At 36.5% G+C, this 18,072-nt stretch overlaps 1 protein-coding gene across 3 annotated transcripts in view; it reads left to right on the forward strand.

Moving 5' to 3' along the window:
• Nucleotides 1-3,336: 3,336 nt before the first annotated feature.
• LOC149789673 (myosin-IIIb-like) overlaps nt 3,337-18,072 on the forward strand; it is a 235,291-nt gene continuing 220,555 nt past the window's right edge. For all 3 annotated transcript variants that reach the window (XM_089971686.1, XM_089971688.1, XM_089971687.1), the window contains exons 1-2: nt 3,337-3,475; nt 16,388-16,504. The gene's annotated coding sequence lies outside the window, so the exon portion shown is untranslated. The remainder of the gene's footprint in view (nt 3,476-16,387; nt 16,505-18,072) is intronic.

An 18,072-nucleotide genomic window follows, 5' to 3' on the forward strand; every position in this document is an offset into this window, starting at 1 on the left:
CTTGTTGTTAACCATGACAACAAGGATTTACCACCAGTGTCCATGAAAGAAATTAATTTTTGTTCTACTGCGATCGTTGGAGTCATTACCGGCATCCACAGTGAAAGTTTAGACAATATTACTTTACCAGCATCACCAGCAGGTCTCCACAGAGCATCGTTATCATCACCTTTTCGCACAAGAACAACCGTGTGTCTAGCTCCAAAAATAACCTTCCTAAAATTTCTACAAAATCCAAAAATATGCGATAGTGGAATTGCACATGAGAATCTTCTATTGCCAGCAGACAACATATTTCTACGTGCTGCAAATCCCAAGTTGAAATTTTCGCCAGAACCATGAACCACTGGCCACACATCAGCATCAGCGTTATCGGCAAAATTTCTTGGTCGTCTCATATTATACGGATTGCTTTCAGGGTGATTGGAGTTATCTTTCACAAACATCATTGTAGGACCTGCTGATCTTGTATAATCATCAGAATATCTTGCTAATCCTATTATTGTTGTAGCAACGTCGACATCTTTCTGAATCGATTCGATATTTTTTCCATCGATCATATAAGTGGCGCTATCAAACAGTGCCATGATCCCGTTGTTGATAAAACCAATTTTTACTGCATCTGCATAATTAGTGTCATCCGTTTTTATAATTGTACCTTCTACCTCAAGAAAAGCTTCAGCGGGTAAAAAGTATCTACTTGTATCATGAACTTGTAGTTCAATTCTTCCACGTTGATTTGGTATTCGTGCTTCATAAGAATAAAACTGATAATCACGTACCGATTCGTCTTTAAGGACAGGTGCTTCCATGTCAAATGCTGTGTCTGATTCACGCTTAAACATTTTATTATAATTATTTTCGTCTAACACGAAAACCGGGTTTAGAAATTCCACTCCCTGATATCATGCTTGAAATATTATTCCCTGATTCACCAGGTCCTTGATCTGCTAACGCCGCTAGTTTTTGATTTGCAGCCTGATTTATGATTTATTATTCTGCTGACATCTGCTGGCATAATTTCAGTACTTGGTAATTTTACTGGTGGTTGTTGTTTTCGTCGCAATAATCGTGCTAGTCTTTCTTTGATTGCCGAAAACGCCTTACCAGCAACATTGACAATTGCACCAGGCGTTTTATCACGAACAATATCGATAGCTTTCATCGATAATTGTTTTGCAACGGGTGCTACTTTTGGAGCTATCCTTGTAAATAATCCCTGAATAACATCACCAAGTCCATCTCCGTAAGTAGCTCTGTAGATTGGTAATCGTGAGTTTACCGCTCTGACCTGCATGGGTTTACGATGATTATCATGTATGATCATCTTATTTTTATTTACCATTTATTTAACAACTAGTCATCAGCAAGTTCATCGATAAGTTCTCGGTAAACGCCGATATCCATGATACCACCTTGAAATAATCGCCGACAAATATCAGATGCTTCATTAATTATTTCTGGTGAATTATTTCCGGCACGTTTTCCTCCTATGAGAACCTCTAACCGTGACACATCATTAATGATATTATCAGGACAAACAAAATTATCTCCCAGACCACTGCCAGTAGCTCCTTCGTCTGATTTCTTAGATGGTGTCATTCCAAAAATTTCTTTAATTTTCGACATCACCGGTGAATGAGAAGATTGTTGTTGTTCTATTTGTCGCATAGGTGGAGAAAGCTGATGCTGGGAGAGTTGTCCTTGTTGTTTCAGTCTCCCTCTAAGTTTTTCTACTTCTTCTTTAATAATTTCATATTCTCGACCTCTAGCTTGTTTTTTGTTGTAATATACGCGATATATATATTTAATAAGTTTATCATCACTCATTTTTTCATGTTGGGGTTCTAAAATACTAGATTTATTAAATATGCTATTTAATATTACCTCGGGTAATTGTTCTTCTTTAGTATTTCTAATTTCTTCAACAAATCCTTCCCTAAATTTTGCAATCAATTCCACGTTTACTTCTACTAGTTCGGGTTTACGTGCACGCTCTTTTTGCACGTCGGCGACTTCAGTACGAAGTTTTCCAATTTCTTCAAGTATTTCCTCACCAAGAGGTGGAGGTTGAGCCGCAGCTATTTCCATGGCTATGCCAGGTGGAAGATCTCGTAAAATCTTCTTTGTTTGTTTAGTTCTTCTTGCTATTTTTTCGGTTTGTTCTGCTGTTTGTTTTGATACCGGAAGAAGATCCTCTTTGATGACTGTTGTAACTTGTTCAGTAGCTGCAGTGACGGGTTTAAACAGTTTTTTAGTGTCTTCTTCGTACTCAACTTGTGCTTCTTGTTGCGCTTGTAGATTTTTTCTAAATGAATCTCGCACGGGAAGAAATTTTTTAATTGCTTCTAATCGTTCTCGTGCTATTCTTGCAGTATGAGATTCTGGATGTACCATTATTTTTAACATAACAATTTTTTAATTAATAGCAGCAGAGAGGGCCCTGTCTACAATTCTGTTTGGGACAAACAATAATCGTAGACGTGGTATTGACCTCTATGAGGGGTCACTATTTTTGGGGGTCCAAACACAAGGGTGACCACTCCCTTAAGTGGTCTGTTCGCCCTCTCTGCTGCTCGCTGCCATGTAATATATTCGACAATATAACCAAATATCAATGGTCCTCAGAAACTTATAAATGAAAAGGGCATCCGATTTACCCCGTTTTACATAGGAGTTCTCCTTGTACCCATAATCCCCCCCCCCCCAATAAAACAAACACCCCCCACCCACCCCCCAAAAAACAGAGGATTCATGTTAAACTACTTTTTTCCATTAATCACACGTAATGTTAAACCTTTGTACATATTAATAAAGCATTCCCATTTTGTCACTATGCATTTCAACATGGCGGCCTAATGATAAATTCCAGGTATTCCTATGACCTTTTTAACGTGTAACATAGGAAGTGCCCTTTGTCGTTAATGTGTCATCGTTTACCATGCTATACTATACTCACACGTGCTATAGATTTACTATGTTATGCTGTACTCACACGTGCTATAGATTTAATGTGTTATAATATACTCACATGAGTTATATATTTACTATATTATAATATACTCACATGTATTATATATACGATATTATATCGTACAAATTTCCCATTAAAAAAATTAAGTTGGAAAATTTTCGTATTTTGTGGTGTACAATGGATTAGTATATAAATAAGTTATCCCTATTTCCCTGATATCTGACTTGGGTAAACATTTGCTTCTGATTCTGTCTAACTTGAAAGCCCTAAAACAATGGTTACATCCCCTTACAAGTGCTATCGTCTTGTTGTACTTTACCTGTCCACCAGATGTCGCTTGCCAACACACATCCTGGAAGAAATTCAGACGACAACAAGGAGGGGTTGATTGATTTTCAGCTCAAACAGGTGTGATACTCACTTTCACACAACTTTGACAACTCTTCAGTGGTGTGATATATCGGAAGCAAGAAGTACCGAGAGAAAAACGGAAGATTTGAGGTAGGCAAAATAATGTTAAACAGAATGCCACCCCACACAGACAAGTTACAAATGAAATGAATATTGTAAATGAACGGCACTCATTTTCGTCGGTAAATAAGGCAAAGGTAATGACAGCGCCCCTCTCATTCTGTTGACTGGCAGACGGGGAGTGAATCTTAGCATTGGTTTTCCATTTTCCGACTGACAAGAAATTTACCTTGAGGAAAAAGACGAAAAAATTAAAAAAAAAGAAAATCACTAAATGGTATGTCCTTTAAGTTACAGTCGTTGGACCCCACCCCCCAGTCCATTTCACCTATTCAGCTACTTGTTTTCGTATTTTCATTTGTAACGAGCTCCTTTTGGACACAAGCTTAAAGGAGTGTGGAGAGGATAAGATTTTCGTAAATTCTCTTTCAGTTTTCTTTCTATATGTTTTACTTTTCTTTAGAATATTTCTCCTTTTGCTGCTCTTCTTGTTTGTAAACAAAGGTTCCAAAACTTACAGAAGAAAGAATTGCTAAGTATCATGATGGATTTTCTTCATGACAGACAAAACCATCCATACCTCGAATTTTTTAATATATATCTGGATATTTTGAAGTGATTCCACATTCATTTTGGGCAAGGTACATTAGGTTAAGGTGAAAATTTTAGTTGAATTTTAATCCTACATGCAGCCATCAAGTTATTTTTTGGTATCCCGCACTTAGTTTGGGCAAGGTGTAGGAACATCTTTTTGTCATCCCGCATTTGGTTTGGACAATGTTTTTGGGATGTCTTTTTGACATCCTGCATTTATTTGGGCAAGGTGTGCTGGCATGTCTTTTTGTTATCCCGCATTTGGTTTGGGCAAGGTGCAGGGATGCTTTTTTATCAGCTTATATTTGGTTTGGGCAAGGTGTAGGGATGTCTTTTTGTTATCCCGCCTGTATTTGGTTGGGGCAAGGGGCAAAGTGTAAAGACATCTTTTTGTCATCCTGCATTTAATTGGTCAGTGGGCAAGGACTGTAGAGTTAGTTGAAAACTGACTTTTATCCTTGATCAACTATCACACTTGTGCAGGGGCATTAGGTATAGGTGAAACATTTATTGTCATCTTTCGTGTAAAAAGCTTTAGAAGCAGAAGATACTTAAAAGGACATTTGCTTATTTCCAGTGTACAGATACGAATGTAGATACAGACAGGGAGAAACATTAGATTTGCATGTAGCAATTCTTTATACCATGTCATTTCTATTGGGAATAAAGCATATACAATTTGGAAACTGGATTTTGTTTTAATTCTCTATGTGACAAGTACTTAATGTATACAGTGTAAATGTCACAAAACAGCAACATCTATTGATAATGATTTTGCCAGTGTTATGGGAGCTCTGAGTCAATCATTTACACTAATGTATTAAATGTCTCGTGTAATAAAACAGTATACTTTTTTGATGGTTATATATGCATGTATTTTAAGTTAGCTGTAAGACTGCATTGGTCATCTACACAGATGTCACTAGTATCATGTAGCAAACAGTTTGTTGATATGGATTAGACTGTGTATATGTCATAAGAGCAGTGAGACTGAGTCAGTCATTCACACAAATGTTACTAGTCTCATGTAGCAAACAGTGTCTTGATATGGATTAGACTGTGTATATGTCACAAGAGCAGTGAGACTGAGTCAGTCATTCACACAGATGTTACTAGTCTCACGTAGCAAACAGTGTGTTGATATGGATTTGATTGTGTATATGTCACAAGAGCAGTGAGATTGAGTCAGTCATTCACACAGATGTTATTAGTCTCATGTAGCAAACAGTGTGTTGATATGGATTAGATTTGTTACATGTCACAAGAGCAGTGAGACTGAGTCAGTCATTCACACTAAGGTCACATGTGTCTCATGTAACAAGACAGCAGTTTATTGAGAATGAGTGTATGTATGTCACATAGAACCATGAGACTGGGGCAATTATTCACACTGGGGTGACATGTGTCTCATGTAACAAAACACCATTTCATTGCTAATGATTATTATATACGTTAGGAGAGCTGTGAGAGGGAGATAATCAGTTACACTAATGTGACGTGTGTAATAAAACAGTTTATTGTTATTTGCATTTACAGTCCTAGTTAAGGGAGTTGTAATCAGGTAGTCATTTACACTAATCATTGCATTGTTTGAAGTAGTTCCCTCACTGACTAAATTCATTATTGCACTGTTTTATATTGTTCTCTTACTGACTAAATTCATAAGTGCTCTGTTTTAGGTTGTTCCCTTACTGACTAAATTCAGCAGTGCACTGTTTTTGGATTGTTCTCTCAATGACTAATCTCATCACTGCATTGTTTGAGGTTGTTGTTTCGCTGGCAAAATAGATCTGTGGATTTTTGGAAGTTATTTCCTCACTGACTAAATTGATCTGTGCATTGATTGAAGTTATTCCTTCACTGATTAAATAGATCTGTGCATTGTTTGATGATGTTCTCTCACTGACTAAATAGATCTGTTCATTGTTTGATGTTATATGTTTTACTTTTCTTTAGAATATTTCTCCTTTGCTGCTATTCTTATTTGTAAATGAAGGTTCCAAAACTTACAGAAGAAAGCATTGCTAAGTATCATGATGCATTTTCTTCATCACAGACAAAACCATCCAAACCTCCAATTTTGTTATATATCTAAATATTTTGAAGTGATTCCACATTCATTTTGGGCAAGGTACAGTAGCTGAAAACGTGAATTTTAATCCTTCATGCAGTCATCAAGTTATCTTTTTGACATCCCGCACTTGGTTTGGGCAAGGTGTAGGTATGTCTTTTTGACATCCCACTTTTGGTTGGGGCAAGGTGTATGTATGTCTTTTTGACATCCCACATTTGGTTTGGACAAGGTGCTGGGACGTCTTTTTGCTATCCCACATTTGGTTTGGGCAAGATGCAGGGATGCATTTTTGTCAGCCTGTATTTGGTTGGGGCAAGGTGTAGTAATGCTTTCTTGTCAGCCCACATTTGGTTTGGGCATGGGGCAAAGTGTAGGGACATCTTTTTGTCATCCTGCATTTAATTGGTCGGTGGGCAGGAACTGAATAGAGTTTGTTGACTCTTATCCTTCATGAACCAGTTAAGTTATTTTTTTGGTATCCCGCATTTGGTTTGGACAAGGTTTTTGGGATGTCTTTTTGTCATCTGCATTTACTTTGGGCAAGGTGCTGGGACGTCTTTGAGTTATCCCGCATTTGGTTTGGACAAGGTGCAGGTATGCTTTTCTGTCAGCCTGTATTTGGTTGGGTAAAGGTGTAGGGATGTTTTCTTGTCAGCCCACATTTTATTTGGGCACGAGGCAAAGTGTAGGGACATCTTTTTGTCATCCTGCATTTAATTGGTTCCTGGGTAGGTACAATAGAGTTAGTTGGAAACTAACTCGTATCCTTCATGAACTAGTCACGCTAGGGCAGGGATATTAGGCTTAGGTGAAACATTTATTGTCATCTTTCGTGTAAAAACTTTAGAAGCAGAAGATACTTAAAAGAACATTTTTCAGTGTCCATATAGGAATTTTCTTTCATACAGGTCAAGTATTATTCTTATTTTCAGTGTACAGATAGGAATGTAGATACAGACAGGGAGAAACATTTGATTTGCATGTAGCAATTCTTTGTACCATTCATTTCTATTGGGATTAAAGCATATACAATTTGGAAACTGGATTTTGTTTTAATTCTCTATGTGACAAGTACTTAATGTATACAGTGTAATTGTAACACAACAGCAAAATATATTGATACTGATTTTGTCAGTGTTATGGGAACTCTAAGATTGAGTCAATCATTTACACTAATGTAATACATGTCTCGTGTAATAAAACAGTATACTTTTTTGATTGTTATTTATGCATGTATTTTACGTTAGCTTGTAAGACTGCATTGGTCATTCACACAGATGTAACTAGTCTCATGTAGCAAACATTTTGTTGATATGGATTAGATTGTGCATATGTCACAAGAGTAGTGAGACTGAGTCAGTCATTCACACAGATGTTACTAGTCTCATGTAGCAAACAGTATGTTGATATGGAATAGATTTGTTACATGTCATAAGAGTAGTGAGACTGAGTCAATCATTCATACTAAAGTCACATGTGTCTCATGTAACAAGACAGAACAGTTTATTGAGAATGAGTGTATTTATGTCACAAAAACCATTAGACTAGGATGAGTGTATGTATGTCACCAGAACCATGAGACTGGGGCAATTATTCACACTGGGGTGACATGTGTCTCATGTAACAAAACACCATTTCATTGCTAATGATTATTATATACGTTAGGAGAGCTGTGAGAGGGAGATAATCAGTTACACTAATGTGACGTGTGTAATAAAACAGTTTATTGTTATTTGCATTTACAGTCCTAGTTAAGGGAGTTGTAATCAGGTAGTCATTTACACTAATCATTGCATTGTTTGAAGTAGTTCCCTAACTTACTGAATTAATCATTGCTTTGTTTGACTTTGTTCCCTCACTGACTAATTTCATCATTGCAATGTTTTAGGTTGTTCCCTTACTGACTAAATTCATCCTTTCACTGTTTTAGGTTCTTCCCTTACTGACTAAATTCATCATTTCACTGTGTTAGGTTGTTCCCTTACTGACTAAATTCATCATTGCAATGTTTTAGGTTGTTCCCTTACAGACTAAATTCATTCTTTCACTGTTTTAGGTTCTTCCCTTACTGACTAAATTCATCATTGCACTGTTTTAGGTTGTTCCCTTACTGACTAAATTCATCAGTACACTGTTTTAGGTTGCTTCCTTACTGACTAAATTCATCAGTACACTGTGTTAGGTTGTTCCCTTACTGACTAAATTCATCAGTGTACTGTTTTAAGTTGTTCCCTTTCTGACTAAATTGATCAGTTCACTGTTTAGGTTGTTCCATTACTGACTAAATTCATCAGTGCACTGATTTAGGTTGTTCTCTCAATGACTAAATTCATCACTGCATTGTTTGAAGTTGTTGTTTCACTGGCTAAATAGATCTGTGCATTGTTTGAAGTTATTCCCTCACCGACTAAATAGATCTGTGCATTGTTTGAAGTTATTCCTTCACTGATTAAATAGATTTGTGCATTGTTTGATGTTGTTCTCTCAGTGACAAAATTGATCTGTGCATTGTTTGACATTGTTCCCTCACTGACTAAATTGAATTGTGCGTTGTTTGAAGCTGTACTCTCACTGACTAAATTCATCTCTGGATTTTTTGACCTTGTTCTCTCAATGAATTAACTGATCTTTCCATTGGTTGATGTTCTCATACTGACTAAATTGATCTGTGTATTGCTTGAAGTTGTTCTCTCACTGACTAAATTGATCTGTGTATTGCTTGAAGTTGTTCTCTCACTGATTAAATTGATCTGTGTATTGCTTGAAGTTGTTCTCTCACTGATTAAATTGATCTGTGTATTGCTTGAAGTTGTTCTCTCACTGATTAACTTGATCTGTGTATTGCTTGAAGTTGTTCTCTCACTGATTAAATTGATCTGTGTATTGCTTGAAGTTGTTCTCTCACTGATTAAATTGATCTGTGTATTGCTTGAAGTTGTTCTCTCACTGATTAACTTGATCTGTGTATTGCTTGAAGTTGTTCTCTCACTGATTAACTTGATCTGTGTATTGCTTGAAGTTGTTCTCTCACTGATTAAATTGATCTGTGCATTGTTTACATCTTACTGTCTAAAAGGTATGATGACTTGCAAAGGGTGAATTTGAGTTCAAAAATTTAACTTTATGAAAAGTTAAACTTACAAATGCATAACTTGGTTTAGATATATATTAATTTTTATCTGTGAATTTAAGTTTTACATCTTTACAATTTCCACTTATTTGTATCATAATAAACAAGTCATCTGAGTCTATAGACTAGTATTAACATTCTCTGCTTAAATGTTTTAATGAAAGTCATACGAGTCTATAGACTAGTAATAACATTCTCTGTTTAAATGTTTCATTGAAAGTCATGAGTCTACAGACTAGTAATAACATTCTCTGTTTAAATGTTTTAATGAAAGTCATATGAGTCTACAGACTAGTAATAACATTCTCTGTTTAAATGTTTTAATGAAAGTCATGAGTCTACAGACTAGTAATACTATTCTCTGTTTAAATGTTTCATTGAAAGTCAGATGAGTCTATAGACTAGCAATAACATTCTCTGTTTAAATGTTTTAATGAAAGTCATATGAGTCTATAGACTAGTAATAACATTCTCTGTTTAAATGTTTTAATGAAAATCATATGAGTCTATAGACTAGTAATAACATTCTTTGTTTAAATGTTTTAATGAAAGTAATCCGAGTCTATAGACTAGTTTTAACATTCTCTGTTTAAATGTTTTATTGAAAGTCATACAAGTCTATAGACTAGTAATAACATTCCCTGTTTAAATGTTTCATTGAAAGTCATTTGAGTCTATAGACTAGTAATAACATTCTCTGTTTAAATGTTTCATTGAAAGATTTATAAATGTTGAATCTGCAGTTTTGAAATTTCAGTAGTTCTTGATTTTCTTTATCACTGTTACCATAGAGAGGACATCAATATTCCAGATGTGGCATGATATATGCATTATAGAATATCTTCCTCTGTTCTTATGGGAAATAATATTTTATTCTGTGGAAGAGATAAAACAATGGCTTTACTTTTTTGATGACCTTATCAACATACATGCAATGGAATGAAGTTAAACATATGACATGCATGCATATTGTATCTAATTGAATGCCCAAAGAAGTACTCTAAATCCAATGAACTGCATCTAATGGCTGATGACTGATGCAAAGAAGGCATTAAAAGTTTTGACAAGTACAATGAGGGATTGACAGTTTGGTCAAGTACAATGATGGATTAACAGTTTGGATAAGTACAATGAGGGGTTAACAGTTTGGACAAGTACAATGAGGAGTTAACAGTTTGGACAAGTAATATGTATTATCATTGAAGAGTGTGTTTAATCATCATTTATATCAGTTTATGTATACTGAATCCAGCCCACATGCACACATACTTGGATTTTTGGGACGCTAGAGTACAAACCAATCGAGTGTACTGTGACCCATATTTGATAATATAAGAGGATGAGGCAAAACGTGAATACAAGATGTATGTTTAGCTAATACAGTAGAGTGGTCACAACACAGTACTTTAATTTCAGTAACTTGTAAATGCAGGTGTTGTTAGGATCTGTAGACTGCAAAGTGAATCAGACGTTGGCTGTCAACATATTTACAAGGGTGGTTGTGGCTATAGGAAGAGTGTTTGGATATCAGTCATTGGCTGTCAACATGTTTATAGGGGTAGGTGTGGCTGTATGAAGAGTGTTTTGATATCAGTCATTGGCTGTCAACAATGTTTATAGGGGTAGTTGTGGCTATAGGAAGAGTGTTTGGATATCAGTCATTGGCTGTCAACATGTTTACAAGGGTAGTTGTGGCTATAGGAAGAGTGTTTTGATATCAGTCATTGGCTGTCAACAATGTTTATATAGGGGTAGTTGTGGCTATAGGAGGAGTGTCTGGATATCAGTCATTGGCTGTCAACATGTTTACAAGGGTTTTTAGCCATCAGAACTTGAGCTTTGAATTAAACAACTAAAGCCTATAACCTACCAGTCTGTCTGGAATTTAAGTCTTACAAATGACTCTTGCTTTTGCTTACTCAACAGGGTCAAATCTTGCATTTGCTTAAGTCAGCACAATAATGTCTTGCTTTAGTCAGCACATTAATGTCTTGCATATGTTTTATTCAGCACAGTCATGTCTTCCATATGCTTTATTCAGCATCATGCCATGCATTTACTTAATTCAGCATCATGCCTTGCATATAGTTTATTCAGCATTATGCCTTGCATAAGCTTTATTCAACACAATCATGCCTTGCATATAGTTTATTCAGCATTATGCCTTGCATAAGCTTTATTCAACACAATCATGCCTTGCATATGTTGTATTCAGCACAGGCATGTCTTGCATATGCTTTTCTAATAGCCATGTCTTGATTATGCTTTATTTTGCACAATCATGGTTTGCATGTTTTATTCAGCACATCCTGTCTTGCATATACTTTTTCCATAAATGGGAAATTTATCAGTCTTCAGGCTACATGTATGGATGAAATTTTCCATAAATGGGAAATTTATCAGTCTTCAGACTACATGTATGGATGAAATGTTCCATAAATGGGAAATGTGTCAGTCTTCAGACTACATGTATGAATGCAGTTTTCCATAAATGGGAAATTTACCAGTCTTCAGACTACATGTATGGATGAAATGTTCCATAAATGGGAAATTTATCAGTCTTCAGACTACATGTATTAATGCAGTGTTCCATAAATGGGAAATGTGTCAGTTTTCAGACTACATGTATGAATGCAATTTTCCATAAATGGGAAATTTATCAGTCTTCAAACTACATGTATGGATGAATTTTCCCACAAATGGAAAATTTACCAGTCTTCAGACTACATGTATGAATGCAGTTTTCCATAAATGGGAAATGTATCAGTCTTCAGACTGCATGTATGAATGCAGTTTTCCATAAATGGGAAGTTTACCAGTCTTTAGACTACATGTATGAATGCAGTGTTCCATACATGGGAACTTTACCAGTCTTCAGACTACATGTATGAATGCAGTGTTCCATACATGGGAACTTTAGCAGTCTTCAGACTACATGTATGAATGCAGTTTTCCATAAATGGGAAGTTTACCAGTCTTCAGATTGCATGTATGAATGCAGTTTTCCATAAATGGGAAGTTTACCAGTCTTTAGACTACATGTATGAACGCAGTGTTCCATAAATGGGAAATTTACCAGTCTTCAGACTACATGTATTAATGCAGTGTTCCATAAATGGGAAATTTACCAGTCTTCAGACTGCATGTATGAATGCAGTTTTCCATAAATGGGAAATTTATCAGTCTTCAGACTACATGTATGAATGCAGTTTTCCATCAATGGGAAATTTGTCAGTCTTCAGGCTATGGTTGTACACATGCATATGTCTGCAATAACAGGTGCAGGTGGTTTTGAGCCTATGAAGTATCAGTATTTGATAGAGTGCTCAAAAGTAGGATTTTTTTCATTAACCCACAGTTATATGGATATTTAATACAGATACAGTTCCTATCAAACCAGTGTAATGAAATAAGATGTTCACTGGGATAATACCACGTTATTTGTTGGAATATTGACACAGTCTGTTCATTGAAGTAATGACACATGTTCATTGGAGTAGTGACGTAAGTTGTTCATTGGAATAGTGACACAAGTTGTTCTTTGGAGTGGTTGCACATGTTCACTAGAGTATTGACACATGTTCATTGGAGTAGTCACATATGTTAATTGGAGTAATGACATGTTCATTGCAGTACTGATGCATGCTCATTTGAGTAGTGACATTTTTCATTGGATTACTGATACATGCTCATTTGAGTAGTGACACATTGTTATTGGAGTACTGATACATGCTCATTTGAGTAGTGACATTTTAATTGGAGTACTGATACATGCTCATTTGAGTAGCAACATTTTTCATTGGATTACTAATACATGCTCATTTGAGTAGTGACACATTGTTATTGGATTACTGATACATGCTCATTTGAGTAGTGACATTTTTCATTGGAGTACATGTACTAACACACGATGGGTGTCATTTGTATGCTACAACTACTAGTACATGTACATGTATACATTTTTTTTTGCAGGTGTAATTAAGCACTCAGCTCACAACAAGGTTGAACTAAATATATGATACAACAATTTTTCTATACAAATGATGTAATGAAACTACACATATGATAGTGATTTTCGTCTATGCTGTAACAATAGATGTCATGAAACTACATGTACGATGCAATGTTTCTGTTTGTACAATAAATGGCATTTGTTTGTAACATTGCACTTTAAAGTTTGTACCACATGAGGAACTGAGTATAAAAGAAAATGCCTTACAACTTTTTGCTTGTTATATGTGACAAATTTTTTTAAAGTGGGAATACATGTACATTCATATTTAAAAAGAAACCAATAATGCAGTGCAGTTTAACTGTCACAGATAAACACTGACATTGTTACCTGAAGGACTTGTTAAACCCTTATGAGAAATAAGTCTTCTTTATATTACTATCCCCTACCCCCTTTCTTTCAGTGGACTGTCACCCAGGGATACTTATGCCACAAATGTGTTATAAAGTTCTAAGAAAAAATAATAATTGAAAAGTGTCATTCAAAAATGCAGTTTTGACATGTATAAACTGTGATCATATTCTAGGTATTCAGTGTGAAGAGTCCCAAATTCTGTCAAGCTTGCAGATATCTTGCTATCACATCAAAAACCAATGTAACAATAGTTTCAGGTCACTTTCAACATGTAGAATGCCGTCCCCTAGGAAACCAATATTTCAAACTTGTAACATTTGCAAACCCGTTGTTTGAGGCATCAGTTTTATAGGTGTACCCCTTCTCTAGCGCCATAGTATTTTTTTTGTATGCAAATTTTAGTGATTTCATTTCTGCTGCATACTCCCTGAAACCATTGTGCATACCACCAGTGGTACGAAAAAGACACTTTAGGAAAGCACATGCATATTGTTATTGCCTAAGAAACCAATGCAACAAGTTTCAGGTGAATTTTTACTTGCATATTATTATCACATAGGAAACCAATGTACCAAGTTTCAGGTGAATTTTCACTTGCATATTGTTATTGCTTAGGAAGCCAGTGTACCATGTTTCAGGTGACTTTAAACTTGCATATTATCACATAGGAAACCAGTGTACCATGTTTCATGTGAATTTTAACTTGCATATTGTTATCGCCTAGAAAACCAATGTACCAAGTTTCAGGTGAATTTTCACTTGCATATTGTCATTACTTAGGAAATCATTATACAGAGTTTCCGGTGGATTCAGCAACCATTAAGTTAAAAACGAGATATAGCTATGGGCAGATGGATGAACAGACAAAGCACATCACAGCATCCTGACACAGAGAAAGCACATCACAGCATCCTGACAGACAAAGCACATCACAGCATCCTGACACAGACAAAGAACATCACAGCATCCTGACACAAAGCACATCACAGCATCCTGACACAAAGCACATCACAGCATCCTGACACAGACAAAGCACATCACAGCGTCCTGACACAGACAAAGCACATCACAGCATCCTGACACAAAGCACATCACAGCATCTTGACACAGACAAAGCACATTACATCATCCTGACACAGACAAAGCACATCACAGCTTCCTGACACAAAGCACATTACAGCATCCTGACACAGACAAAGCACATTACAGCATCCTGACATAGACAAAGCACATTACAGCATCCTGACACAGACAAAGCACATCACAGCATCCTGACACAGACAAAGCACATCACAGCATCCTGACACAGACAAAGCACATCACAGCATCCTGACACAGACAAAGCACATCAAGCATCCTGACACAAAGCACATTACAGCATCCTGACAGACAAAGCACATTACAGCATCCTGACACAAAGCACATCACAGCATCCTGATACAGACAAAGCACATCACAGCATCCTGACACAGACAAAGCACATTACAGCATCCTGACACAGACAAAGCACATCACAGCATCCTGACACAAAGCACATCACAGCATCCTGACACAGACAAAGCACATTACAACATCCTGACGCAGACAAAGCACATCACAGCATCCTGACACAGACAAAGCACATCACAGCATCCTGACACAAAGGACATTACAGCATCCTGACACAGACAAAGCACATCACAGCATCCTGACACAGACAAAGCACATCACAGTATCCTGACACAGACAAAGCACATTACAGCATCTTGACACAGACAAAACACATCACAGCATCCTGACACAGACAAAGCACATCACAGCATCCTGACACAAAGCACATTACAGCATCATGACACAAAGCACATCACAGCATCCTGACACAAAGCACATCACAACATCCTGACACAGACAAAGCACATTACAGCATCCTGACACAGACAAAGCACATCACAGCATCCTGACACAGACAAAGCACATTACAGCATCTTGACACAGACAAAGCACATCACAGCTTCCTGACACAAAGGACATTACAGCATCCTGACACAGACAAAGCACATTACAGCATCCTGACATAGACAAAGCACATTACAGCATCCTGACACAGACAAAGCACATCACAGCATCCTGACACAGACAAAGCACATTACAGCATCCTGACACAGACAAAGCACATTACAGCATCCTGACACAGACAAAGCACATCACAGCATCCTGACACAGACAAAGCACATCAAGCATCCTGACACAGACAAAGCACATCACAGCATCCTGACACAGACAAAGCACATCAAGCATCCTGACACAAAGCACATTACAGCATCCTGACAGACAAAGCACATTACAGCATCCTGACACAAAGCACATCACAGCATCCCGATACAGACAAAGCACATCACAGCATCCTGACACAAACAAAGCACATTACAGCATCCTGACACAGACAAAGCACATCACAGCATCCTGACACAAAGCACATCACAGCATCCTGACACAGACAAAGCACATCACAACATCCTGACACAGACAAAGCACATTACAGCATCCTGACACAGACAAAGCACATCACAGCATCCTGACACTTTTTGAGAATCATTTGAATTCTGAAAATCATTGTGTAAAGAACACTGCAACTAATTTACTGTAGCAACTATTTTACTTAAGCAACTTTTTCATTCACATGTTGTCCCTGAATGACAGAAAATGAACTACTTTACTCAGCAAACATTTTCATTCATATGTTGTCCCTGAATGACAGAAAATGAACTACTTTAGTCATCATACTTTTCGATTTTGCAGGTTCTCTCTGATTCACTGGAAAGGAAGGCATAATCATCTTTAAAGAATGTGAACAATATGAGATCAACACAGCTATATCCAAACCTAATCCAAATCTTTGTGACCAAATTGAATCAGGTAAGAATAAAATTAAACACACACACACACACAAATACATAATTATCATTCTGCACTGATTTAGTATGTAAGCAGCCCACGATCCACTTTGTAGAAACCTTACATAAAGTCAGCTCTAATTGCAAGAGGTTTGTGGGTTGGCAGATTGTATCTTCTTTCAAGGTGTCTGCATAATTTGGTTCTCATTATCTAGAGGTTGACTGCCCTTGATGTTATTGCCTGGTTCAAGTAAATATAAATATAAATGGTGAAACTTATAGGGGAAGTAGATATAGATCTGAGCAGATATATAGAACAGACCAACACGAGTCCCCGTACATATAAACAACAATTTAATCAATTACATGAAACAACTGTGAGAATTCATTAGATCAGGAATATACTCTGCTTCTAGAAATAAAACTTTCACCAAATTACGAAACAAAAATGTATTTAAATAAAGTAGCCAATCTATTTTACTGATATAATTACTTCATCATAGGATCGAGTGAACAGTCGAAGTCAGTGCCTTGCACAATTGCTTCTCCAGTTCATTCTATTTCTGATGTAGCTTTTCCCTCCGTTTTGTCTCTTTTGGCCCTCAACTCTGTGCATAGCTTGTAGATTCACAGATACCAGGATAATACGTCTCACTATACGTCTCAGGATACATCTCAGAGAGATAATATGTCACAGAATACATATCAGATAATATGTCACAGGATACATCTCAGAGTTAATACATCTCAGAATACTCTCAGAGATAATACATCACAGGAGCTAATTTCTCCCTTTTAAAAAAATAGAGACAACCTAAATTTTCTGTTGTTTATGGTACAGGGCTTTTGCATTATCACATCTTGTTATCAGATCTTACTATTGGTGATAAACAGATTCCAAGGCTCAGTCGGCCCCACGTGTGCTATAATGACCCTAGTTAGTTTAATGGCTATTTCATCGTGCATTAACACCACATGTAGCATAAAGGTTCTGAGCCAGTCTCAATTTGCACAAGTGAATGAATGAAATGCATTATATGATATGCTATGTGATGTTCAGCGAATACACACATTCAAGTCTATACATACATGAAATCACGCTTCATGACTTAACAACATTAATTTCAGTCAATACACACTCAACCTTAATCATACGTGAAATCTTCTAATTTGGTGAATTCACACACATTCTCGTAACTCATTAACTAATGTAATGCATGAAATTCTTAGAACCTAATTCATATGCAAACAAGATGACAAATTCAAACAATTCGTCAAACTTATCTAAAGAAGATTAATGTATGACTTCCTGTGCATAAACTCGACAGTTATACTTCATAAAGCAAATTGATATACGAACGTAGCAAATACATGTAGATTCAAGCTATAAGTAAATAAATTCAGCAAAGCATTAATAAAGACATCAACAAATTGCATGAAATTGTCACAATACCTTTGAGCTTTCAAGCATTCCTTGCTTCTACTGCCAAATTTGTTCGTCGGTTTTCCTCGACAACAGTCCTCTTGGACAACAGTTTTACAAGAGAATTTCTCCCGTGTCTTCTTACACTTGTTTTCTCTGCAGAAAGG

The sequence above is a fragment of the Sinohyriopsis cumingii genome, chromosome 10 (assembly GCF_028554795.1).
Source record: "Sinohyriopsis cumingii isolate HCF-2022 chromosome 10, ASM2855479v2, whole genome shotgun sequence".
NCBI lineage: Eukaryota > Metazoa > Mollusca > Bivalvia > Unionida > Unionidae > Sinohyriopsis > Sinohyriopsis cumingii.